Here is a 27,176-nt window from a genome sequence, read left to right as displayed (position 1 = left end):
ATGGTTTTGTTGTCAATGAATGGCTCATTGATTCAGCTAGTCTGTAAGCTCTTTGAGTATAAAGACCATGTATCCGTATTGTTCATCATGATATCCCCACTGTTAGAGAAGTTTTTGGCACAAGTAGAAGTTCACACAAGAATAAATGATTATCACTGTTCGAGAGATTTCGTGGAGGAAATGGAGTGCTAGTGGGTCTTTAAAGAAGGGTATGGAAAAAATTAGAAAAGCCATTTAAGAAGTGAATTTGTGAAGGCATGGGATGGATAGGGAAAAAAGTAGAAGAAATGATGAAGAAAGGTCAGTGTGTGTACAGCTGAGAGTTACAAAGGAAAGAATCAATGGTGGCAGTGAAGAAACTTACCGGGGTAGTCTCACCTGGCTAGTGTCATCTAAACACCATGTCTGCTAAGTCACAGACGCCAACATTTTCAGTTCAATATGTTACGCCCTTACATGTAGGAATAAGGTTGTCTTTTCAGAGAAATAACACTTTTCCCTCTCCCACCTTCACCCTTAGTGTTTAAATTGAGTCAAATGTGCACAAGAAATGTGTATTTGGATTGGCCAGAAGTTGGCACTACAGAAGGCACTTTGCCCCTGACCATGCGGAGTGGAAAACCACACTAGTTCCAGCCCCAGCTGTCAGGCCAGGATTTCGCCCTAGCCCTTTTCCAATCGATACATAGAAATGCCTGGTGCCATCAGGAGGGAGCTGCATTTTAAAAAAATGAATGAAGTAGGACAGCCAAAATCTTTACATTCTTTATACTCTTCTCTGCAGCTTTCTGCCCAGGGATCGAAACCACCCTAATCGCTGCAGAGAGCCAGCATGCAGGTGCCACCTTCTCCTGCCCCAAGAAGGGGCTTGGGGTTACAAAAAGTAGCCAGCCTACAATACAGGCTTCCGAAATGCACTATCAGAGTTAGTGACAGGGGAGCCGCTCTACCTCTGGGGCTACAGCAGTGCTGGGAGCTTTAGTGGATCAATACTTTAGTCTTGTCATGCTAATTGCTCATTGGTTGACATTCATGATCCTTCCTTGCTCCCTCCCTATGTAAACTCTTTACAGCTGGAACAGCGAGATGCAAAAATCCTGAACCTTCAAAGCCAGCTCCTGCAGAAGAGAGAGGGCCTGACAGCTGAGGTATGGTGCTCCCCCATTTTTTTGCCCCCCCCTTAAAAAAGCTTCCTGTGTGTCTGTATGTGGTGGTGTGATAGGGAGACGCACAAAGAAATGCCTGGGGTAACTCTCCTGCAACACATAAATGTTATTACCTTTTCAGAACAAAACAATATCTCCTCCTCTTCCATCCCCAATCCCCCGCCCCCCCCCAAAACAAAACAAAAACGTCCACCGGTTCTGTGAGTTGGGTTGCAGCCCTTCTGTTTTGGTGAATGTGTCGCCCTCCACCAGTTCACAAGAACATGCACCTGCACTGTCTTCTTTGCTCCCAGACTAGGGCATGTCAGACCAGGCTGCCGTGAGAGTGTGTGTGTGTGTATGTCTGACTGTGTGTGTGCGTGTGGGTGTGTGTGTGTGATCACGCCTACCATATTGGCTTCCTGTCCCTGGAACATCAGCTTTTCTAGCTGCCTGAGCCTGTCCTGTCCCCACAACCACTGTTGCCACTGAGACCACCCCAACTCCTACCCTGTAAGCTTCGGGCCTGTGCTATGCAGGGTTTTGTTAAGCCGTTTAGTATTAATTGATTTTTTTTTCCATTTTTTTCTTTCTTTCCCTGGGCGGGTCAATAGCTGGATGCTTCAGGAGCAGAGGATCTATCAACTGCAGACCAGGCATAGGGAGACGCAGGCAAACCTGGAACACTAACCCACCCAGCTCCAGTTCCTCCGACAGTCCTCGGTGGCCAGAGAGTCGGCAGCAGGAAGCATACCACGGGCCATGAGGCAGGAAATCGACTCTGACCCAGTCCTTGAGGTCTGGTAAGTTTCCCCACTTTTGGAAAGTGAGGCAAATAATAACTAAGTCTTTATTTTCTTGCTCAAAAAAGTCAACAACATTTCGGCTGATTTCAGTTAATGAGCTAAAGATCAAAATTAGGATGCTCCAGCAGATCTGGGAGGATGGAGGGGTTGGGGGGGGAGGAACAGGGGTTTGCGGGATAGACAAGGGCTGACCAAGCTCCAATCCTAAGGTGAGCCACTGCAGCCAAGCAGATGTCCTGGCTATCGATCCCTGCATCCTGTTATTGATTTCCTCTTGGGGCCAAGAATGGGGTGGACCTATGGAGGACAAGAGGGGAACCGACACCCTCCCAGAGGGCCAAGCAGCCCTAATCGGTGATAACAGTGTTAAGTGGTCAGCCTGGAGATGAGGTTTGCTTAGATCTATTGATCTACTCTCCCCTGGGATATAAATCCTGAATTTGCTTCCATAGATATAAATATTTATAATTAAAATAGCCTAGGAGCCGCTTAGAGGCACAGAGAGAGTGGCCCATCCCAGGATAAGGCTTGATATCAATCTCTTTCGTCTCCCTACTTTGTATACTCCTCTCCCTCTCTTGCGTCTGTTTATATATATTTCTGTTCTCTGTTTTGAACCCTATTTTGCTCACCCTCTGAGTGACAGGCACAATGTCTCAGACTATCAGAAGGCAGAAAAAATCCATTCTTTCTGAACGCAGCCTCCAGCTGAGGAGGGAGTGCTGCTCCCCCCAGTCAAGGCTACACAGTTTCATGTGCATTCAGGAGCCTGGACTCAGAAAGGAATGGGCTATCTTGGGGGGATAGACAGAAGATGTTTTAGTTTTTGATTTGCCTTTGCTTTTATTGGGGCATCAGTTTGGATCCAGTAGCAAACAGGCTTTGTAGGGCAAAGGTGTTAACCAATGCTGAGACCCTGAGTTGGCTGGCTTGCAGAGAACAACTTGAAGGGACCCGTACTCCTGTTTCTTAGCACCTCAGAAACCTAAGCTCATATGAAGTAAAAAGAGCATCCTTACCCAAGGAAAGGGAAAAGAAAGGATGCTGAGGAATTGTTTGAGGGGGCAGAGCCCTTGAAGCCAGCTGGCAAGACGGAGACCATTGATCAAAGCTTTGTCCACTGAAAGAACAACCTTATAAAGAATTTGAACCATTCAGCTTTAATTTTTAGAAATGTGGGTTGAAATTTGGGTAGTAGGGGGAATGGACTTTGAAACACTTACTATGATCCCTAAACTCACCATCTGCTGTGGTCCCAGAATACAAATCTGTTCACCCTGAATCCACTATCTACTTTGGTGTCCAGGATACAATCTTTTCAGTTTAGGAACTTCTGAGTGTTTTTGTCAGTTGTCTGCCTTGCTTCAGTGCTTATGTCTTGAACTGTGCATCTTTGTTTGTCAGCTTTCAGCAGGTTTCATTAATTTGTAATTTATGCCTACAAAATTTTTAGGTACTTCCAGATCTTATGCTTATCAAGAGAGTGTGTTAGTGGGTATGTAATCACCGTATAGGATGTGGGGAGAATTCACTGGGTTTTGCTTCTCCTCGTTTTAAAATGTTGAGTCACTCTGGTCCATATGTGTGAGTTCATAAATGTCTGTCTGTGTATCTTTGTGCAGGTGTCTGTACTTGGGAAACAATGAACATAAGTAGGTTAGAGTAGTATTCCACGTTTCTCTACCATTTGTATTAACTGTCTCTTTCCTGGATGCATATTAAGCTTTGCTTTTTTTTTTTTTTTTTAAATTTCCGAACTCAAATCTAGCTCATTTGTCTCTTTTAGCACATGATTGAGGGTTAGGGACTATTCCAATTGGCAGTCACGGGTCAGTATTTTGGACTCCATTTGGCTTAGATAATTTATATAGAATAAAAGTCTAACAGGTATAATCACAATAGCCTTGGCTTAAGAATGGTTCCAAGCATACTTGAGGTTGAATAACACTTCAAATGAAAAATAGAAAAATGTTCTGGTTAGTGACTTGTATGCTTCTGTGGTAATGGAGAGAATTGGATGCAGTTCTCTTTGTTTGATTTATACGGTGACACTCAGAATGTGAAAGGTATATTTTACTGTAGAAATAAACTTTCAGCATTGACCTAGAGAATAGAGGACCCAGGCTGGTATTTAAATCCTGTCCTACTAGGTTATAATGAAAAGTATAATTAATAAGAAGAGAAATTTTTAGGAAGAAAAATCCTGATATCAGTGTCTTTCTCCCATTGTTTACAATATTTGTCAACATTTGCTTGCATGAGTTCTTGGAGGAACAAACTTATTTAAAGAAAGTGATCTAAATTTTAGAATTGAATGTACTCTACTAATTAAATGTCCTTGTGATCTTAGTGCCACTAAATCTAAATAGCACATACATAAATTCATTGCTGTTGTATGCTACATATTTGAAAGCTTGTTGCCAGCCGTAGGGAAATGATTTTATTATGGAATCATCTAGTGACTTAAGATAACATGTTTTATTGTCTAATCTCAGAGGAATTTAATTCTTATGTTATAGATACATTCATATGCTACATTTGCATTTTATATTTCATATGTATAGATATTTTCACAATTCTATTTGTCTAAAAGGTTTTATCTTCAATATATTTTATAATGCAAGGATAGAAAATTTCACTGTTATTTATATATTCATAACAAAATGTTATATTGATATTTCACTGTTATTTCCATATTAATAATATATATTATGTCTCAAACCTTTCCAACATTCTGATGTACTCATTTGACCCTTAGAGCAAAGGTAGAGCAAGAGTCATTATCTCCATTTTACCAGTAATAAAACATGCACAAGGTAGCACAGATATTAGTGTCAGACTTGGGGCTGTGACCTGGGGCTGTGGACTCCTGGTCAAGTGCTCTTTCTACAGCTACCAGCTGCCTCTATTAATGTTTGATAACATTTTAGCATATTCTGTATTTCCAGTACCTATTACAACCATTGAAATGCATGTAAGGCAAATGTTGATTGATCTTAAATGATCGTTAGCATTCTACCCATGCAAGAAAATGTAGCAAATAAGTATTTCAGGCATTTTCTTTGGGTGTTTATCACACCACAACCTGCTGCGAGTCTGATGTCATGATGGACCTTTTTTGTTAGCCTCAGAAATTCTGTGTGAGCTATTAATAAGCTTAATAGGTTTGTTCTCCAATGACATGTTTCTATGAAAACGCTATATATGCACAAAAAAAATTATGTATAATACATATTTTGTCTTCAGACCTACCAACATTTGCCTTTAAAGAAACATTATGTATAATTTGAAGCATCAAGATGAAGTACTTAAAGTCAATCATAAGCTTTTCCTCTTCCTGAAATAAGTACTACACCTTCCCTAACCTATTCCCCTGTTCAGGGGTTCTTAATCTTCACTGTGCCGTGGACTCCATTGCCAGTCTGCCGTAGACCTGAACCCCAAACACTGGATTATTTCTCAGTGTAATGCTTTTATTTTATTTTATTTTCCCTCCCTTCTTTTCATGGCCATTGAAGTATAATGCTTTTAAATGTATAAAATGAAGCATATAAAATTGCAAAGGAAGCCAATTTATATTGAAATTTAGTTATCAAAATACTAAAATCAATTAAATATTAAAACCAATTTCTGTTATGATAATATGTATACTTTTTATTAACACATCGATAAGGTCCCATCGTCCTTTTAGGGGGTGTTTGAAATATATTCAGCAATGTCTTATATGGATGTGGTAGGAAAATAGCTATGATTTCTATTGGTAATATTGTCACCAGTATTGTTAATATTACTGTGGTTTGTTTCCTACATTTATAATTGAAGGAAATGCTAGATTGTGGTTCAATGCTAGTAAAAATAAAGGTGTATTTTTTTTCCCCATCTAAGTTCATAGACCCGCTGAACTCTATCCATCTACTTCTTGGGAATTAGTGGATACCAGGTTAAGAACTCCTACTCTAGCTAGTTGCTACTCATTTTTCAAAACTCAAATGAAGCATCATTTCTTCTAAAGAACTTCACCAACCTTCCCTGGGTGGAGTTAGCTGCCATTCTTCTGTGCCTCAAGAGCACCCCACAACCTCTCCAACCTAACACTCAGCACACTGCAGGTTCTGCGTCAGTTTACTTGTTTGTCCCTCTTAAAAGAGCACACATTCCTGAGACATGGGTCATGGCTTATGGGATTTGTATTACCACCTAGTAATGCCGCCTGGCCCAATATGTGGCTTATAGCAGGGGCTCACTAAACATTGAAAGGGAGGGTGAAAAATTCAAAGACAAGAGAGCCATAGTACATAGACTATGGTCTTTAAAACAGAAAATTAAAGTCAGTAGCCTGAATGTGTGCTTGAGTCAAATTTTCCATCAATGGCATTTTCATATTCCAGGTAGTAAAGATGACCATGTGGACCTGTTCTACTTCCCTTTCAGTGCAACTCTCAATTTATAGCCTCCTAAAAATTCACAATCCCATATTAACAGTCTAATAATAATATCCCAGTTTCAGACTTGTTTCTTTTCTTTTAGGTTCTCATTAGTACAAACAAAGAAAAAATGCAGTACAGGCATGGAGATAAAGGACTTTCTTTACATCTTGAGCTTTTTAGGGCTTTATCATTCAAATTTCAAAAGCCAGGAAAAATGACTTTAATTTTAAAGCACATATACAATGTGTAAGTTCTCCCTAAAACTCTATGTACTTGAAAATGATTATTAATATTTCCTTGAAAAACAGAACACTGGTAATAAAAGCCTCCTAAGTCCTCAGCACAAATGCTTTATGTAGGGTAAGCATAGATGCTTATACACAGGAAGGTATGCTTTCAGACATCACTCAACTTCTTAATATTAATGTTACATAAAAATCAGGACTTGGTCATGCATTTGGACTTAATTTTGTATGCACGTCTTTCTTCCCAGCAATAAATACTTGCCATTCCTACACAAATGAATGGGTATTCACATATCAATGTGAGGCTGCATATTTCTTAGGTACAAGTTGATTTTTATCTACAATGAACTTGTTTATTACAGGAGGAAGAAGGTAGAGATCAGAATGGAGATAAAATTAGAAAAAAAATTTATAGCCATTTTTATTGTCTAATAGCTGTTTTCTGTTCAATATTCTAGTGCATGAGCACATGTTGAACCTGAGTCTTTGATTAGCATTTCAGTGGCATTCCATACACCCCTATAGAATATCTTATTGAAATAGGCTAGTCACCCTCACAAATTTAAGTTACTAAATCGAATGTGATCTAATATAAAATTCTAATATCTTAACTTGAATAAAGCTCATTTCACCCCATAATTTATTAAGACATTGACCCATGTGCACTGCATGTATCCTACAAGTGGTATCTTATCAGGGTCATTGGTAAGTATCTAGGAAGCAGAAGCTAAAATATCCTTCTGGGCCTGACCCTTGGTTCAGCATTCACCACCTTTCACTGACTGTAACAGAAAGTTGAAAAGCAGTAACTGAGTCCTCCTTCCCCCTAGCATTCCTAAATGAAGTATTGCTGGAGCATAGAAGAAAAGTAGAACAATGATTATGATGACAGGTAAGGAGAAGTAGCTTGCACTGGAACTGTAGGTCAAAGAAGTGATCTCAAAGGATCAGTGCATATTTGCGCCTCTTCATCTTTTGAAAAGAAGCCCCACAGCACCTTAACTGATGATCTGATATTTAGGTTTCTAAAGATCCACAACTTATCGCATACTCTTTTATTGGCTACATACTTACATCTCTTTGACTTTATCATTCTTCTCATATATTGTTATTCTTCTGATTCCTGTACTCCTTATTCTTTTGAAAACATCTTATATTTTGAGTTAACTATTCCCCTAAATTTACAGATTTGGTATATAATATGAGCTTTTGGGGAGAAGAGTATACCTAAATCTACAAGATGAGAAATATGTTTAAAGAGCAGGCAAACTGATCTAATACACATAGAGAAACACTTGCTAAGACTTTTTTTTTGCAAATAAATATAGTCATTCATAGTGGAGATGACAATGTTAGCATTATAGCAAGAAGCTGATAATTATTTTCACACTTAATTTATGTAATTCAGTGCACGTATTTCTCAGCAGAAGGGGAAATATGGCTCAGGAAACACAATTCAAACAAGCAGAACAGGAAAGACAGATTAAATACCATACTATAATTTATAACAAAAACTTATTTTAAAAGAAACCAAGAAAGACTTGGGAAAATAGAATGTTTTCAGAATCATTGCTTGAAATAAAGAGAGTATATTAAATTAATTTGCTTATCAATTTAACAATCAATAGAAATTATTTTCAATAATCCACATTTTAAAGATTATTTTAAAACTTTAAATATTTTCTAAACAGAAAAAAGGTGTTACCAGTAATTATCATCTATTAAAATGTAATACCTATGCCTAATAATATAACGAATCAGATAAAAAGAGAGAAAAACTGAAAGGCTATAGAGGATAATGGAGCCAAGAGCAGGAGGCAGCTTTGGGGATGGATAAAGGACAAATCATTCCAGACAAATGTGATCACTCTCTTAAATCGCATTACGAGATTAATGGATGAAGGGAATGCACTAGAGGTAATATATATGGATTTTACTAAAGCATTTGATACACTGCTCCATGAATTTCCACTTGCAAAATTAATTCAAATTGGGTAGAATATGTGCATGGTCACATAGATTGAAAATTGGCTGAAGGACCATAAACAAAGAGCAGTGACAAATGTCAGTCCCTCACATTTAGGTAGGAGACAGTGTCTACTGCCTCTGTGAGAACTTTTTGCCCGCTTTAGTATCACATAACCACCTTACTAATGATCTCACTAATCATTCCTCACTAATGAAGCAAAAGGAAATGACAGAACTCACAGATTTTGACGTGGGAGCTGTCACAAGCCAAGGCACACCTAGAGCACAAAAAGAGTTAAGAAAAGAAAAGTAGAGAGTAAAATTAAATATAGGTGATACTTATCCTCTTTTAACGACTAAAAGAAGAACAAAGCATTCCTAGGAAAATAATTACGTACAATTTTCATTTTAATTGTTAAAACATTGATGGGGAAAGTGTATTTAAAATCATGCTGTCATTAGAATTGTTCTTTATTTAGTTAGAGTCTGAAATGCTATGCTCTTGGATGCTTAAAAATTTGAATTCCTCCAAAGAAATTCACAGAAATGCTGAAGGAGCAAAAGGAATTGATTTATAAAAGAAGAACTTAATTGTATCCACCTAAGTGAATAACTATTGGGGTATCAGTAATTTCCCCAAATAGGGATGAAGACAACAAATAATTATCTTGAGTGAACCTTGGTTTATTATAAGAATCTTTCTGATAATAAGGTCCCCAAATAGCATTTGGACAACCGCCAGGCCAACCTTAACATTGTTTCTGATTTTGTTGCTGGAATTGTTGAAATCACATAAAATTTCATTATTTAGAAGCAGAATGAATTCTTAAAAAGTAGACTGGGTAAAATTTGATTTTCCTTTTACAAAGAGCAGGTTCTTATTTATAATTAAAGCCCTTTCACATTTGCCATATCATCCAATCCTCATGGCCATCTTGTGAGGGAGGTATTGTCATCCTCAAATTACAGATGTGGACACATTACAGATGAGGGACAAAATTTGTCCCTCAGAGGGGACAAATGACTTTCCCAAGACCAAGACTATACCATTAATAAATGACAGAATTATTACTAACGCCCAAATTTTATGGACACCTATTGTTAGGGTCTTTCCACTAAACAACATAGTTTTTCATGTATATGCCATAAAAGAAACTTGTCTCAGAAGCCATACACCAGGGTCTGACCTTGACTTTAACTGTTCAGCCTGTACTGTATTAGATAATGTAGTGGAAAACACCTAGCATGGAATCTGAGACATAGAAGGCACTCAACAATGTTTAATTCCGTTTCTTTGCTCTTACCCTATTTGTAATTTCTTCATTCAGCAAACAGTTATCAGGCATCTACTGGGTGCGGCACTATTCAGCTGTGTAGGTCAGTCATCTTAGTTCTACTTTCTAAGCTCAAGTCTCCCAAGTTAGACCAGAAGCTCCATGAGAGAAGACCCCCATGTCTGCCTGTTTGCTGCAGTGTCCTCAATGCCTAGCACATACTCAAATAAAAACTTTCTGAGTTAGAGAGAAAACATCTAGCCTCATCTTTTCAAAGTTCCCTTGAGCTTCGGCCAGGCTAAAGCCTCATGTGCATACTCAGTTTCTTCACACAGCATCAAATAAAATGACCCAGAACTCCCTGCACACACTGAAAGAGTGGAAGAAGGTCCTGGAGAGGACCATAAGGAAGCTAGACAGTGACTTCATTTGCCAGATTTTTTTTCTTCTCTTTCACCAAATCACCCCTGGGGCTTATACCACCATGGCTGATAAGAAGGTAAACACTAGCTAGAGCATTTGGTTGCTGGGGGCAACCTTTGCCTAAGGTAACAGACAGACCTGCTTCTCCTATATGCATTCCCCAACCTCTCCACAGAAAACTCTGTAGAGGAGCAGGAAGAGCCCATGACTTTGCAGCTTTTGGACAGAATTCTCTCCTGCATATTTGGAAGGAGAATAGAGCAGGGAAAGCCCAGATTACAGAGAAACTTGGAGCTCCTTTAGTGAACAGGTCAAGTTTAAGGAGACATCAAGGGGCATGTAGTTCAGGTATAATGCACACTATAGAGACCCCCATGCATAAGACTGTTGCCAGGCTAAGCACCTGCCCAGTGCCACCCTGTCCTGCTGTGGCTTCTCCTTCTGTGTCCCTGGCCAATTTTCATTCCCACAAAAGCAAATGTGCACATTCTGCCTGGGAGTATTTTACACCACAGATATTTCCGCCCACAATTAAATTAGTTATATTATTTTGAAAAAGAATACTTTTGTCATTTCCAACCTTCTTCTTCTGCATTAGGCTTATTGCAGTTGGGTGAGTGCACCTGAAGTCTTCAGTAAAGTGTCACGTATAATTTAGCACTGGGAGATGAATTATGGGGGTGCCCTTTAGGAAAAGGCTGGGAGCTCAGCCCTGCCTGTCAAATAGGTCCCTGCCTTATAGCGAACTCTTCAGGTGAATGAATCAGTATTTGGCATATCAGCATTTCATAGAGCCTCCATGCTAATGTCTTTTTGAAACGAAACCGAGAAAGCTGTTAACCTCAGTTAGCCAGGTGTCCCCTCTGTGACCGGGATAAATCATCAATGTAGAAGCTGAGAACTCTGTTCTTACTGCTTTGGGGAATGAGAGCCAGGGCTGTTGGGAAGCCAATGGGAGGGCTTCCAAATTTCAGAAAACTAAATGAAGATTTTTATCTCGCTTAAAAGGAGAAATAAATATTGCTTCTTCTTGCCTCCTGATTTAGCTGTTCTAAAAGAATTTTGAATAATTTTATTCAATTAGATAGCATATCCTTACCTATCCCTTTCACCAAGCCTTTGCTCTCTCATAAATATGTATGTGTGCATATGTGTGTATACATATATTCATACACATAAATACATACATAAATTCCTGAAATAGCTCACAACTACAAACCTGGTCTTAACTGCCACAGTAGCTATTGTCAGCCGACCAGGGATTCTCCACCAATTCCGGAAAATTTTTTCAAGGTTCATATTCAAACAACATCTATACGAAATGCTCACATCAACCTTGTGAAGCAGGGGTCATTATTTCTGGTTTCACATTTGAAGACACTGGCATGCAGAGAAGTTAAGGGAGTGGCAAAGTTCAGGGTCAAACTCAGAACTTCCACTTCTGTTGTCTGTTTTTCAGTCTGTCACTGCTGCGCAATCATCTTAGCCAGATGCGGTGCCACGAACCTGAAATCTTTCCCCTAACAAGCCAGTGCAAACAGAAGGTTTATGACCTAGACTTGCAGAGTCCTTTCTGCCTTGAAGGTTCTTGACTGCTTCCTCCTCTATCTGTCCCAAAATGAAGGCTGTTTGATTACTACTTACATCTTCAGCCTTTGGTGTTTACTATCAGCAGTACAGTTGCTTTTTTTTTTTTTTTAGCACCAATGTACATATTGTTCTCTTTTTCACTTTGCCTACCTGAGACTTCTGAACTGGAAAAGAAGTAGATGACTGAAGTGAAGTACAATGATTTTGAGCATTCAAGAGGAGCATGGAGCAAGATGCTAGAAGGATTCTTAACCAGCAGGAAAACAAACTAGATTAAGTGGGCTCCAAGGTTTTTAGAACATTTATGGATTCTTGATAAAATTTACTCTCCAAAACTTCTTGTATCCTAGAAAATAATAAAAAAGCATACATTATAAAAGAAAAATGGAAGGCCCATAAACATGGAAGTGTCATGTTTGAAAAAGGAGTTTTCTTACTTGCCCTTTCATTCTTTGGTAGGAGGGAAGAGGGATCAGAGTGGGGAGGAAACTGGCTTGTATGGACACAGTTCAATCACTGATGGGATACAAGATATAAAGGTTTGAGGACCACCAGTAGATCCAACTGCATCATTTTACAAAAGTGAAAACTGAAGTTCAGCATTGTTAACCAATTTGCCCAAGACCACAAAGCTTGTTAAGTTGAAGAATTAGGACCTGAGTACAGTTATTCTGGTGGGATATCAGTGTTCTTTATCACATCTGAGGTGGTCTAGTGGAGTTTTCTTCCTTTGTTCAAAGTCCCAAGTGACAATCCAAAAGGAAAGAGAAGAAAATGACTACTCAGTGTTACTCAGTTTGGAAAGAAGGCAGCCTTTATTTCCAGGCCAGTTTTTCACTTTTGTTTACCCACACCTCTACTAGCCTTCTCTGACCTTCTGAGATCAATCTAACCATGTCTTTACTACATCTATAACTTTGAACATACCTCTATAGTTGCACTTATACCTTATATTCTAGTTTACTTGTTCACGGGTCTCTTGTCCCTGTAGGCTGTGAATTTCATAAGAACTCATTCACCTCATACTTCCCCACACCTAGCATTGTAGGTGGAAAATGGCAGAGACCCCGTAAAAGTTAGTTGAATTGAATATCACTGCTCCCTGGAAAACTGAAGTGATCAGGCAATTCTGAGTTTCATATAACCTAGCAATGACAAAGATCTATTCTTTTGGGCCTCGTGTTGAAGTTTGAAGGTTCATAACAGCTTCTTCTCATCCCCTTGGCCTCTGATTAAAGACTGATCAGGATATAAAGTAATTGACAAGTTTTTTCTTGTACTTGTGACTAATTGTACTTGTGCAAATACTATTTGCAGTGAATCAGAGGCCCCCACAGTGGGTTTTCTCCTTGTGGATCCACTGGAATTGGCATTACATTAGTTTTACTTCTTATTCTTTAATGACAGTGAATCAAAGCTTCACGGCAACTTTGCACTCTTTTTATATTTCCAGAAGGGGAGATATACACAGAACCAGAAATCACTCCCCAAACAGCAGAGACAGAGATGTAAGGAAATAAAGCTATTTGACTTTACCCTTAAAGGAGTTACATTGATTGTGAGAGATGGTTTGCTTTTGAACCCACCCAAAGGAAAATTCTGGTTTTCTCAGCTTGAACACCAAAATTGAATTCAGGGTAATTTAATGTTTTTCATTCCTACATGTTAATTTGAGCCTCATCATGTTAATGGGAGGGAAACTCCTCAGATCAGAAATGTCTCTCAATTGAACATTTAAAAAATGCATTCACTATACATTAAGATTTTTGAAATTGGCTTTACCTTCCTCTGTTCCATGTCATAAAAAGAAACTTGAACCATAATGTACTCACATGTCCACCCCCGACAGGGAATTTATGAAGTAGTCCATCGCACACAGTGGGTGTGACCGATGAATATTTATTAAGTGGCCAAATGTACAGGTGGTTAAGTTGATTATTTCTTTTCTTCCATATCAAAGAAGTTATATCCAGACAGGAACTGCAAAGGCTTATCTAATAATAAAAATACTCCCAAGGATTTCTCTAGAGGACATCGTTGAAAAGAGCTGGGAACAGGGCATAGCTAGGATGCCCACAAACACAGGTGATGATGATGACAGTCTTGTTTGCTCACCGGATGGTTCTAGTTGGATTGGCACAAGGGGACTTATGGCTCATTTTGTGGACAGGCTTTATCTTGGAATCTGTGTAGAGGCTGAAAATGTTTGCACCATTTCCTACAGCAATGTGAACACACCCATTTGATGATAAAACATTAAACTACCAGAGCCCAGAGCCCAAGGTCATCTCATGGAAACTGGAATTGTGGAAGGCCTATGTGGTTGAGCTGGAGCCAGAGTCATATCCCAAAACAGAGTGGAAGGCCTGGTTTCTCCTTCCACACTCACTTTTCCCTCCACTCCTCCCATTGGCTGAACGTAGCTGGAAGCCAATTGACTTGTGAGCCTAGCAAGGCAGCCTGCAGGGGATCAGCTCCCAGCCACACAGAACAAAACAGGGGGAAAATGAGGAATGGATTTGAAAATAAACAGGCCTAGAAATAGTACAGAAGCTCCACTCCCCCTTCCCCCACCATAGGCGAAGAACTACACTCTGGTCTCTAGTAATTATTAATATTAAGTTATACATCTCAGCTATCGGGCTCAAGTTGTTTCCAGTGTTGGTTAGGATGGTTATGTCAGCACATTAACAATCTTTATTGCATATCTATTAGATGACTAGACTCTATAGGAAATATAAAGAAATAAAGGACAGCATCCCTGACTATACATAATTTAGCCTTACATTTGCAGTTAGTTGGGGAAGACATCCTAAAAGACATAAATCCTCTTTTCTCAAAGAGTAGGTAGGAAGAGTAGTTTAGGTAGAGGAAATAGCCTAAAGAAGTGGGAAGAACATTTGGCATGGCATACAAGTATCGTTAGCTGGCATATAGAGTCTGTATTGGGCTTGGGTGACAGAATGTTCAGTGGAAAACTTTGGAGGTCTAGCAGAGGACTTTAAATTTGATCAACAGGGAACACAGTAAATCTTCCATGTGAAAAATGGCCTTGAGTTAAGCTGGTGCCAGAAAGAGTACTAGGGAGCTATTGGCATAATCTAGTCAGGAGGTAGACAGCCAAGTGTTTGAATATGAGGAGTCATCATAGTGTGATGGTTAAGAACATAGATTCTGAAGCAAAACTGCCTGGGTCCAAATCTCAGTTCTACCACTTACTAGATCCTTCTCTGGAGGACAAAGATGATAATAGTACCCCCGCCCCTTGCAGGGTTCCAAGCATCAGTTTCATGCCTGACACATGACAAATGTTAGCTATTATTGAAATCATATTAAAGGATGAGCTTACCAAGGAAGGAAGAGAGAAAGAAGTAAAATGCCCTTCAGGCAGCTCAGATGTATATTTGGAACCGTTTGTAATCTAAATTGTAGTTGAAATCACTGTGAATGCACAAACTCACTGCAAGATTGAGTTCAGAGGAAGGAAAAACAGAGGACCCAGGACAGACAGAGGAGACTACAGAAAAAGCAGTCTAAGAAATAATAAGAAAATTCCATGGACCAGCATGTTTAAACCTTAGAGAGTAATGAAGTCGCACAAAAAACAGTGGTCACTGGGCAGGATATTGAAAACCCTGGATGTATGTCTTCTGTTCAGTTTGCTGAGCTGGTTCTCTTCTTGCTCCAACCTAGGTGTTACCATCATTTTTGCATGTTGCAGTATTTTAAATAGTATTACTGGAGTAAGAGCTGAATCACAGTGCTGTGTAAGTGCCTGTCATCAGTGAGCATTAGAAAACTAAGTGATACATTTTTAAATCATCCGCAGGGAGCTGAATGTACATCTTTAAATCTTCCAAGGGGGCTAATTTGGCAACGACAAAGAGCACATTTTCTTGTAGGGTACCAGATCCACGTTGCTGGTACCAATTTCCCTGCTTTCCACTGGAGGCTGAAGACAAAAGGAGGAGTTCAGGAAATGAAGACATTACCAACAGCCACAAAACAGCCGAAATTACTGTAAATGGTCTGGCGTCAGCCTGATACCAGCTCTGGCCATGGCTGTACATCTGTATGACATGTGGTTATTATGCCTGAGGTTTGGAGTGAACACTGGAGTCCTGGCCTGAGGGGAGAGATGAGGAAACGAGATGAGGAAGAGAGAGATGGGCAGAGAGATTTGCTGTAGGGTTTTGTGTGTTCAGTTTCCATTACTGTTTAAAGAATGGGTGTGCAGAACTCCATTTGGTGGCAGCTTAGAGAATTTGCCTTTCTGTGTTTCTCCTTTAACTGAAACCAGTAGGGTTAAAGTGCTTAGGGGTACAGAGGCCACTAGGGATGGGAAAGGGACTGTGATCTCACCAAGGGAATCAAAGAGGCTGGATCCTGTGGGTCTTTAGGCTGTCTATCATGGAAAGTGGAAGCCATTCATTTATGCTTCTTAAATGCCTTATAGTTCTCAGTCTCTGTTCATAGTATGAGCCAACAATGAAGTGTTTGAAGAAAAGCTCAGCAATTGCTCAGTTTCTCTTATCATTAGTGTGACCATATAATTTATCCTCCAAACCTTTATTGAAAGGGGGTACAGGCCGGGCGCGGTGGCTTACGCCTGTAATCCTAGCACTCTGGGAGGCCAAGGCGGGTGGATTGCTCGAGGTCAGGAGTTCGAGACCAGCCTGAGCAAGAGCGAGACCCCCGTCTCTACTAAAAATAGAAAGAAATTATCTGGCCAACTAAAATATACATATATAGAAAAAAATAGCCGGGCATGGTGGCACATGCCTGTAGTCCCAGCTACTGGGGAGGCTGAGGCAGTAGGATCGCTTAAGCCCAGGAGTTTGAGATTGCTGTGAGCTAGGCTGATGCCACGGCACTCACTCTAGCCCGGACAGCACAGTGAGACTCTGTCTCAAAAAAAAAAAAAAGAAAAGAAAAGAAAGGGGGTGCAGTGAATACTTTTGCTGGGACAACAGGCATAAAGTGAGACTGTCCCAGAATGATTGGAGTACGTAATCATCCTGCTTATAGCTCATTTCAAAACCTTTTTAGGTCACATAGCATAGTGAATAACAGCACAGACTTTGGAGCCAGACTTACTAAATCCCAGCAGTGGTTCATGCCTGTATTCCTAGCACTCCGGGAGGCTGAGGCAGGAAGACTGCTTGAGCTCAGGTGTTCAAGACCAGCCTGAGCAAGAGCTAGACCCCTGTCTCTACAAAAAAATCAAAAAATACCTGGGCACTGTGGCACGCACTTGTAGTCCCAGCTACTTGGGAGGCTGAGGCAGGTGGATCACTTAAGCCCAGGAGTTTGAGGTTGCTGTGAGCTGGGCTGATGCCACGGCACTCTACTCAGGGCAATAGAGTGAGACTCTGTCTCAAAAAAAAAATAAATAAATAAAATTAAAGAAATAAATCCCAGCTCTGCTGGAAACTAGCTATGTGACCCTGACAAGTGACTTAACTTCTCTGGAGTTAGGTACCCTCATTGGTGAAATGGGGCATAATAATTGTCCCTACCTCCAAGGGTTATAGTACTAAGGGAGTTAGTATGTGGGCAGGCACTTACACCAGTTCCTAGTAGATAGTGCAAGTTGAGTAAGTATTTATTGTTCTTGTTATTTCAGATGCTCAAGGGTAAGCAACCTAATCTTACAGACCTGATGCCCAGCCTTCTTTCCCCATGCCTTGGCATGGAGGGGCATTCAGCAAGTTATTTATTTATTGAATGAATAAATTAAAAGAAGGAAGGAAGAAACGAGCACAATTTTTATCCTTTACCTTCATTTTTAAATTATTTATTCTTTCACTATTTTTAGGTTACATTGAAGTGCAAGGACAAGGATGTCCACTCAAAAGGTCTTTCAAATTTCTATTCTAACCTAGCCTTTACTATACCAGGGGGTCCCATGTTTTTTGAGCTTCTCTTATACTTACCTGGCCTGTAACCAACACCAGCCTCTCATCATCTTCTGCTTTTCCACCTGCCTACCTCTCCCAAGCTGGTACACCTTGCTGGAGAAAGTTACATCATGTCAATTAAAATTTGTCAATTAGCACTGTAGCCACCACCTCAACTGTGCCTATTAGCAATCCTTTTATTCACTCTCTATCATATTCCCCAAAGATGCCATCTTTCCCATCCCTCAAGTTTGCAACCCACTCATCCGCACATCTCTTTCAGAAGTTCCCCTGCTCTTTGCTTTACTGAGAAGAGACTTTCTCACACGAACTTCAGCTTCCTCCTTCCACATCCAAGTGACTTATGACCCCTCCTGTTACCTCCTTGCCTGTTCTCAGAGGGGAAAGTGCCCCATCTCCTTTTCAAATCTCGTTCTTCTCTCTCTGCCGTGATCCAAATCCATCTCTCTCCCTTGCAGTGCTCTGTTCCCTCTGTTATATCACTCTGATTTGTTTTTTATACATCTCCTAAATCTCTGATTCCTTCCCTTTCACATATGAATACGCTCATGTATGCTTCTACCTTAAAACAACAAGAACAAGAAAAATCTCATCTTTCTCCTTCTATTTATTGCCAAACCTGTCAAAAGAATAATCTACATATTAGCCTCTCTCACCCTTAATCATTACTAAACCCTTTAAAAAGTGATCACTCATACCACTAATTTGAAATTGTCATGTCATAAATTACTATTGACATTCCAATCCCTGTATCTGATTACTTCTTCTGAGTCCATGTCCTCCTCAATCTCTCTGCAGCGTTTTATCTCACTGATCACCATCTCCTTCGTAAAACATATTCCTTGGCTTCCTTGACCTGGGGGTTTCTCTGTTGCATCTCTAACTTGCCTTTGCCTCTTCCATCTCTCACCCCATAAACAGAGGTGCTCCCCCGATGTTCAACTCTTACATTTATGATCACTCAACTCACTTGGTGATCTCAACCTTTTCCAAGCCCTTGACTATCTCGTCAGTGCAGATGGCTCCCAGATCTATATTCCTAACCCAGAAAATACGGCAGTTCAAAGTTCCAACATACTGCTGGACATCAACATTTACTAAAAGCTAAGCTTTTCTCTTCAATATATTCTCCCAAACCAACTCTACTTCCTGGGTTTCCTGTCGCTGATAATGGCATCTCTCTCGTCCCATCCCATCCCCCAAATTCAAAAGTACAAATTATTTTTGTGCCTCCTTCACCTAATCGGTCTCCAGGTTCCATCAACTATCTCTACCTCTCTCAAATCTATCACTTTATTTCTAGGACTACTGCTGCTGTCTGGGGTATCACCTCTTGTGTCAAATATCACAACATCCTGCTAACTCCTCCCATTTCTTCCAGCCTATTCTTGCAGCATATTCTGAAACTTTAACACTCCCTTTCCTAATAATGCTTTATATACTACAGATGAAGGCCCAAAACTCCACAATCTGCACCCTTTTTCCCCTATACATAATCTCTACTATTGGTCTTTACACATACTACTCTCCAGCCAATGCAAACTTCACCTTTTCAAAATAAATCCCACAGTTCCCATCTCTAAGCCACATCTTTTTCCGTCTCGTGTTAGTTTCCTAGGGCTGCCATAACAAAGCACCACAAATTGAGTGGTTTAAAACAACAGAAATGTACTCTTTTTTTTTTCGAGACAGAGTCTCATTCTCTTGCCTGGGCTAAGAGTGCTGTGGCATCAGCCTAGCTCACAACAACCTCAAACTCCTGGGCTCAAGCAATCCTCCTGCCTCAGCCTCCCAAGTGGCTGGGACTACAGGCGCGTGCCACCATGCCTGGTTAATTTTTTCTATTTTTAGTTGTTTGGCTAATTTCTTTCTATTTATAGTAGAGACGGGATCTCGCTCTTGCTCAGGCTGGTCTCAAACTCCTGAGCTCAAGCAATCCTCCTACCTCAGCCTCCCAGAGTGCTAGGATTTCAGGTGTGAGCCACTGCACCCGACCCAGAAATGAAGTCTTTCAAGGTCCTGGAGGTTAGAAGTCCAAAATCAAGGTATCAGCAGTGTCATGTTCTCTCTGAAGTCTCTAGGAGAAGAATCCTTCCTTGGCTCTTCTAACTTCTGGTGGTTACTGGCAATTCTTTGTGTTCTTTGGCTTGTAGACACATTACTCCTATCTCTGCCTCCATCTTCACATGGCTTTCTCTCATGTGTATCTATGTCCAAATTTCCCATTTCTTATAAAGACACCAGTCATTAGATTAGGGCCAGTCTCATCTTAGCTTGACTATATCTGCAAATCCTATTCCCAAAGAGGTTGTACTCTAATATGGACTGAATGTTTGTGTCCCCTCAAAATTCATGTGTTGAAATTACAACCCCTGTTGTGATGGTATTAGGAAGTGGGGCCTTTGAGAGGTAATTAGGTCACCATAGTGGAGCCCTTGTTATCAGATTAGTACCCTTATAAAAGGGACCCCAGAGAGCTCCCTCACACACTTTCCACCATTGAGGATACAATGAGAAGATGATAGTCTGCAACTTGGAAGAGAGCTGTCTCCAGAACCTGACCATGCTGGTATCCTGATCTTGGACTTCCACCCTCCAGAACTGTGAGAAACTGATTTCTGTTGTTTATAAGCCACCCAGTCTGTTATAAGCACACTTATAGAGTGTGACTAAGACGCTCTGTAAGTGTTAGTTATAACACTTATAGAGTGTTCTAACAGTAGTTAAAACTTCAGTATATCTTTCTGGGAAACACAATTCAACCTATAGCACTTCTCTGCAGAGATAGACTTCTCCCTCATCCAACTTCATCAGTCAAAATCCTTCTACTGCTTCAGAGTTTGGTTGATTTTTCACCTCTGCCATGAAGTTGTTTATAATCCTCCCATAACCCCTCAGAGATAACATAGTCTTTTGCCCCTTTTATAGCATAGCTATTTCTATAAATCTTCTTTCTGCTGCTAAATTCTAAACGTCTCAAGACATAGGACACATTCATCATTCATCTTTGTATCCCCCCAAATGTCTATCAGAGTGCCTTTTACTCATGAACTCACCTGGTTAAATCAAGTTAAAATAAATTTACTTTTAGATATGAAATTTTGACCATTCCTATATTTCTGTTGCTTAAAGTAATTTTTCACTTTTACCATTAAATCTAAATATGGGCCAGACCCAAAGAATTTCAATCTAGACATACTTTTCATTGAAATGTTTCAACATTAATAACCTCTCTCTCTCTCTCTCCCTCTTTCTTTGAAAGTCTATAAATTGGTTTCTATGGGTCATTTTTCTATGCATCGATTTCTTCCTTGGATTATTTTGAAGTTAATATTGCAGGTGCCCTGAATGCTGTTGGAATCTAATCATCTGGCATTCAGAAGATATATCAGAGAGTGGTCCAGGGAACCTGGCTTGGATCTTCAGCTTCAACCTTATAGGCAGTATATTGAGAATTGAAACAGCATAGTCAAACACTGATTCTTTCAGGCCTATTTTTTATGTTTTAAATATGTAAATAATTCTTTACTGTAGGGTTGTTACAACTAATATGGTGTTCCAATCTCATATTCATTTATTTTTGATTCCTGCAGGTCTTAACTTGGAAAAAGATAGAATAACTCATAAATGCTCTTGTATCTTAATTAGAATAGGTAGCTATCCCAGTTTTTCATCTAGATTTGCTGCATATATATATATATATGCGGAGCATGTGTGTGTGTGTTTTCATGGAATGGCTGGAATCTGATTCATCTCCTAAATAGATTGAGTACATACATAGCAAGAGCATTCAGACTATAGGCTTTTAGTCAAGGACATGGTTCTCTTTTTAATGCATATTTGGGACTGACGGACAGAATTACTAAGGATCAGCAGTCATGGGGAGAAAAAAGGAAAACAAGTGAAATGGTAGATTGAAATGGTGTTTAAGGGCCAGTTTCTCTACGTGTGCTTGCTCTACAGAAAGGGTCCTAGGGGCTGTGGGGAAATAGGTGGCCTCCAAGCTGCGAGTTAATGCAGCACCACTGCTGTTTGCATAGCTGCACAGCCCTAGGAGAGACCTGGGAAAACTAGCTTGATTTCCAATGAATATTTACAATTACATTGCTCCGGAGCAGAATGCAATCACAGCGCTCCAGTCTACAGGTTTTACGCATCAAAAGAAAATGAGAGGAGAGCAGCAAAAATGGAGTTGCCTTTGGAGAGACTTATAAACACAGATCTCATTGCTTGTGGCAGTACTAAAATGCTTTATTTCTGATAGGAGCAATTTATTCTTCGGGCACCTTCCTTGATAGTAGAAAGCACCTGACTGGGTTTTGAAGTGAGAAAGTCTTCAGTAGATGGTTTTTAATTCTGGGCAAGAGAAAGGAATAGATGGAATTATATTGTATAATTTTGATTTTACTTTCTAACAGCAGACCCTAGAGAAGGGTGGGAAAATCTGTAAGTCGGTTCACAAACTCCCTCTTCTTTCAGTTTGTGTTTTATTCTGTTCTCATAGATTGTCGTTTCTTCATACGGTAGCCCTGGGAGAAGCTGCCACCATCTTGTGTCTCCACGTTAAAGCCTTTGGGTAATTGATTACCAGTAACGCATGCACTCCTCTCCCTCATTTTTTCTCATAAGCTGTTGATCCACACCAAAGATCTGGAGAGAACTGGATGGGAAAAATTAGTCAGAGCCACTTGCACCCAGTGAAGCAATTTTTAACTTTCAGAGGTGCCAAAGTGGATGAAATTGAATGTTTTAAAAGGACTCCATCAGAACCTGGTTTTGTGGCTCAGCTGACTAATCTCTTGGACTATTAAGATTTATATTGGATTACTATTTGCTAACAGCCTGGGTTGCTGCCCTGAGCAGAAGCCCTCTCTGCTACCCATCCATACTTTTACCTGTTTATCAGTCCATTTTCTCTCACAAGATGCCTACCTGGTGCCACTATCTCCCATCCACGTACCTGCTGGTGACCCTTCCTACCACTAATCTGCATATCTTTTCATATATCTGTACATCAACTTGCTTGTACATATCCAAGCTTAGAGCAAAGAAAGGTAGGAGCCGTGCACCTACATTTGTGTGATGAGCCACTGACAGATCTGAGAATGCATGCTTCCTGCTCAAATTATGTCTTTATCTTCTCCGATTCTCAGCTGGCTATAGATACAGTGGAAGTGCTAAACCAGGGGCTGGAGAAAGGGGAGGTTTTGGTACCCATGATCTCCATCAACTTTCTGCTATTCTTTGTTGTAAAAGAATCGTATTTTCTCAGTTATACATAAGTGCTGTGCAAACACAGCTTCGGGACACTCCTTCTTCTAACTAGATTGCTACCTTTAAATCCTTCCTTGAAGAAAATTCTGTAGCCACTATGGTTATTTAGTAAGTCTCCATGTATACAAGGAAGCATGGGGCCTATGAATGTGCACTACATGTGTAAATATTTGTTGGAAAAACCCATAGATGTGGTATTGCTAAATGTATTAATAGGACAAAGAATCACCTTAAACTACTATAATAGCTTATTCTTTACTGCTACGGTCAAAGAAGTAGTTATACTTTGGCTTAGTGATGCCAGGAGGCCATGCATTTGTTCCAACAGTGTGGCTATTGCTCAAAATATTTGGGTCTCCTCTTCTAGAAGTATGTATTAAAAATATTTAAGTAGGCAAAGAACTTGAATAGATGTTTTTTTCCAAAGAAGATATACAAATGGCCAACAAACACATGAAAGCATGCTTAACATCATTAGTCATTAGGGAAATGCAAATCAAAACCATGAAATACCACTTCACACCCATTAGGATGGCCATAATTGACAAAAAAAATGGAAAATAACAAGATATGGAGAAATTAGAACCCTCTTGCATTGCTGATAGAATTTAAAATGCTATAGCTGCTATGGAAAACGGTTCAGTTGTTCCTCAAAAAGTTAAACCTAAAATTACCATATGCCCCAGCATTTCCACTTTTGAGTATAAGCACAAAAGAATTGAAAACAGATGCTCAAACAAAAACTTCTACACAAATGTTCATATCAACCCTATTCACAACAGCCAAAAGGTGGAAGCCACCCAAGTGTCCTTCAACAAATGAACAGATAAACAAAATGTGGTATAGTCATACAGTGGAAAATTGATTTTTAAAAAGGAATAGGCCTTACGTAGTAGCTCACGCATGTAATCCTAGCACTCTGGGACGCCGAGGTGGGAGGATTGCTTGAAGCCAGGAGTTCAAGATCAGCCTGAGCAAGAATGAGACCCCATCTCTACAAAAAATAGAAAAATTAGCTAGGTGTAATGGCACACACCTATAGTCTTAGCTACTCAGGAGGCTGAGGCAGGATAATCACTTGAGCCCAGGAATTTGAGGTTGCAGTGAGCTATGATGATGCCACTGCACTCTAGCCCAGGTGACAGAGTGAGACTCTGTCCCACAAAAAAAAAAAAAAAAGGAATGATAGGAATGATACATCCTACAAAATTAATGCACCTTGAAAACATTATGCTAAGAAGCAAGTCACAAAAGATTAATGATATATGGTTCTATTTATATAAAATATCTAAAAAAGGCAAATCTATAGAGACAGAAAGTAAATTAGTGATTGCTTAGGGCTGGGGGAATGAGGAGGTTGTAAAAAGTAGGAAGATAGTGGCTAGAGGGTACAGGGTTTCTCTTTGTGGTGATGAAAATATTTTAAAGTTGCCTGTGATGATGGTTGCACATACCTGTGCATATGCTAAAAGTCATTGCATTGTACATTTTAAAAGGGTGGCTTATGTGGTATGTGAATTAATTTTCAAGAAAGCTGTTTTATTTTTTTAAAAAGCAATTTATAAGTCATACTATAAAAAAGATATTAAGTCATTACTTTATGGACCTACTCTATATTTTTAGGTAACAAATGATATTACCCAGCTTCTTGACTTACTTATTTCAGAAAGTTGGTCCCAAATGACTTTTAGCTATTTTTAGAAATGTAATCTACTGTGTAATGGTAAATATTTGCTGCCAATGATAATATCCAAAATAAAAGCCAGAGGTGATGAGAGAACTGCCCAGAGAAGAGTTCCTAAAATTTTTACTTGCATCTATGAAATAAATGGATCATCTCTTTACATGACTTCTGAAAGGGCAACTCTCATTTGGAGCTAAAAGTTCTGGTGTGTATGTTTTTAAAAAAAATAGTCACGGCTGGGCGCAGTGGCTCACGCCTGTAATCCTAGCCCTCTGGGAGGCCAAGGGGGGTGGATTGCTCGAGGTCAGGAGTTCGAGACCAGCCTGAGCGAGACCCCATCTCTACTAAAAATAGAAATAAAAATTATCTGGACAACTAAAAATATATATAGAAAAAATTAGCCGGGCATGGTGGCGCATGCCTGTAGTCCCAGCTACTCGGGAGGCTGAGGCAGTAGGATCACTTAAGCCCAGGAGTTTGAGGTTGCTGTGAGCTAGGCTGATGCCACGGCACTCACTCTAGCCCAGGCAACAAAGTGAGACTCTGTCTCAAAAAAAAAAAAAAAAATAGTCACACTTCATATATCCGTGTGTACACTGGTATAGATATATACATATATACATATAATTTGTTATATACATATAATAGGTAAATATACCATATGTGTATATACGTGTTTAATCTTTGATTTGTAACAGGATAAGTAGAAAAATAAAAGATTTTTTTCTACTCATCAACAAAATTTACTGGGCATCTAATATAGGGTACAAAAATTATATGATGTATTTGTCAAGAAAACCCCTTTCCAGATTAAATAGAGACAATACAGATTTCTGATAAACTCTAGAATCTAGACCAGAAGTAAAGGCCAAATAATACGTTAGTGTCTAAGAGCATCAAAAAGTTTTTAGGATAGTCATCAGAGTGTTCCCCTGGAGAAATTCTTTGGGAAACATTTTTTAAAGCTTCTAAAAGGGCATTTGGCTAGCACAATATCCAAAGGTGGTATAACTAATTGTCTTGGCAATGACTTATGGACAGTTGCTATTTACCTACAGAGTGGAATCCATCTTCAGTTCTTCCCATAGTTTCAGGCCCTCCGACAGTAAGTACCCTATAATTTTTATTAAAATGATTCCTGTTGGTTCCATCAACTGATGACTACTGCATAATAATACAACAGGAGAGGGTGTTATAGGTGTTGGTGGCTTCTTTTAAATACATTCCACTGTACTAATGAGCTGTAGGGAAAAGGAGTCCCTGTATAGTTGTATAGAATTATTTTAGGTTTTTGTCATTTTTCCTTCACTAACAATGTGCTAAATAAATCCGTAATAACTAGCTAATTGCCTCCCCCACTGATGTTCAACTTCTATAGCAACTGAGTTGGAGTGGAAACTTAGCCAAAAAATGATTTTTGTGAACTCAAGGGAAACTCTAATGATACCACCACATAAGAAGAAAACTGCTACTATCATATAAAAAAAGTTAACACAGAGCAGGTTGATATCTAACAGAGACCCTTTCAACCCTGCAGGCAGTGGTGATTTCAAAAGTTTGCAAGCCAACCATTTTATCCGGTATTGTTTGAATGTTCAGATGTCCCCCAGAAGGACAGATAGCACTTTTTTTTAACCTTGAAATAGACACTCAGTGGAAATGGCAAATAATGAGATTTGCCTGTACATTTCTACTAATCTATCAATCCTCACTATGGCTGATATGTCTAAGATTTGGTTCCTTGGTCAACTTGAATCACCAGTCCACCTTCCAAAACTATTAGTTTGTATGGGTGATAGTTCAGTTTTTTATTGTTTCAGGAAAAATTGTTATTTATTTATGAAGTTAAAATCTACTTGGATTCCTACCTCTGGGTAACTACAGGTCAGTCACACCACCCTTCTATGTTTATGTGTACATTTATAAAATAGATACAAAATGCACAAAACTATACCCAGAGGAATAAGGGAATCAACATTTGTTGCAAACATACCACATGCCAGACATTGTACGTGGTATTTTACAGATATGATCTCATTTCAGTCCTCAAAATGACTGTGTATGGTCAATGAGAGTCCCATTTTACAGACAAAGAAAATAGGAGTTCACAGAGTCCCTCCACCTGTGACCTCTGTCGAATGGTGGTACAAGAATTCAAACCCAAATGGAAAGCCAAAGTCCTTATGTTTAAGGTCTTGCATGCACACCCTCTCCTCACCCCTTACATCTCAGATCTCATTTTCTATTATCTCCTCTCCTTGATGCTCCTGCAACCTTATTCCATCTGAGGGCCTTTGCGTTGGCTGTTCCTTCTCCCTGAAACCCTCTGCCCTCCACATCTAAATGACTTATTCTATCACCTTCTTACATCTTGACTCCAGTGTCACCCTCTTAGTGTCTCCTGATCATCCTATTTAAA

The sequence above is a fragment of the Lemur catta genome, chromosome 20, assembly GCF_020740605.2.
Source record: "Lemur catta isolate mLemCat1 chromosome 20, mLemCat1.pri, whole genome shotgun sequence".
NCBI lineage: Eukaryota > Metazoa > Chordata > Mammalia > Primates > Lemuridae > Lemur > Lemur catta.
This window is presented reverse-complemented; position numbering follows the sequence as displayed.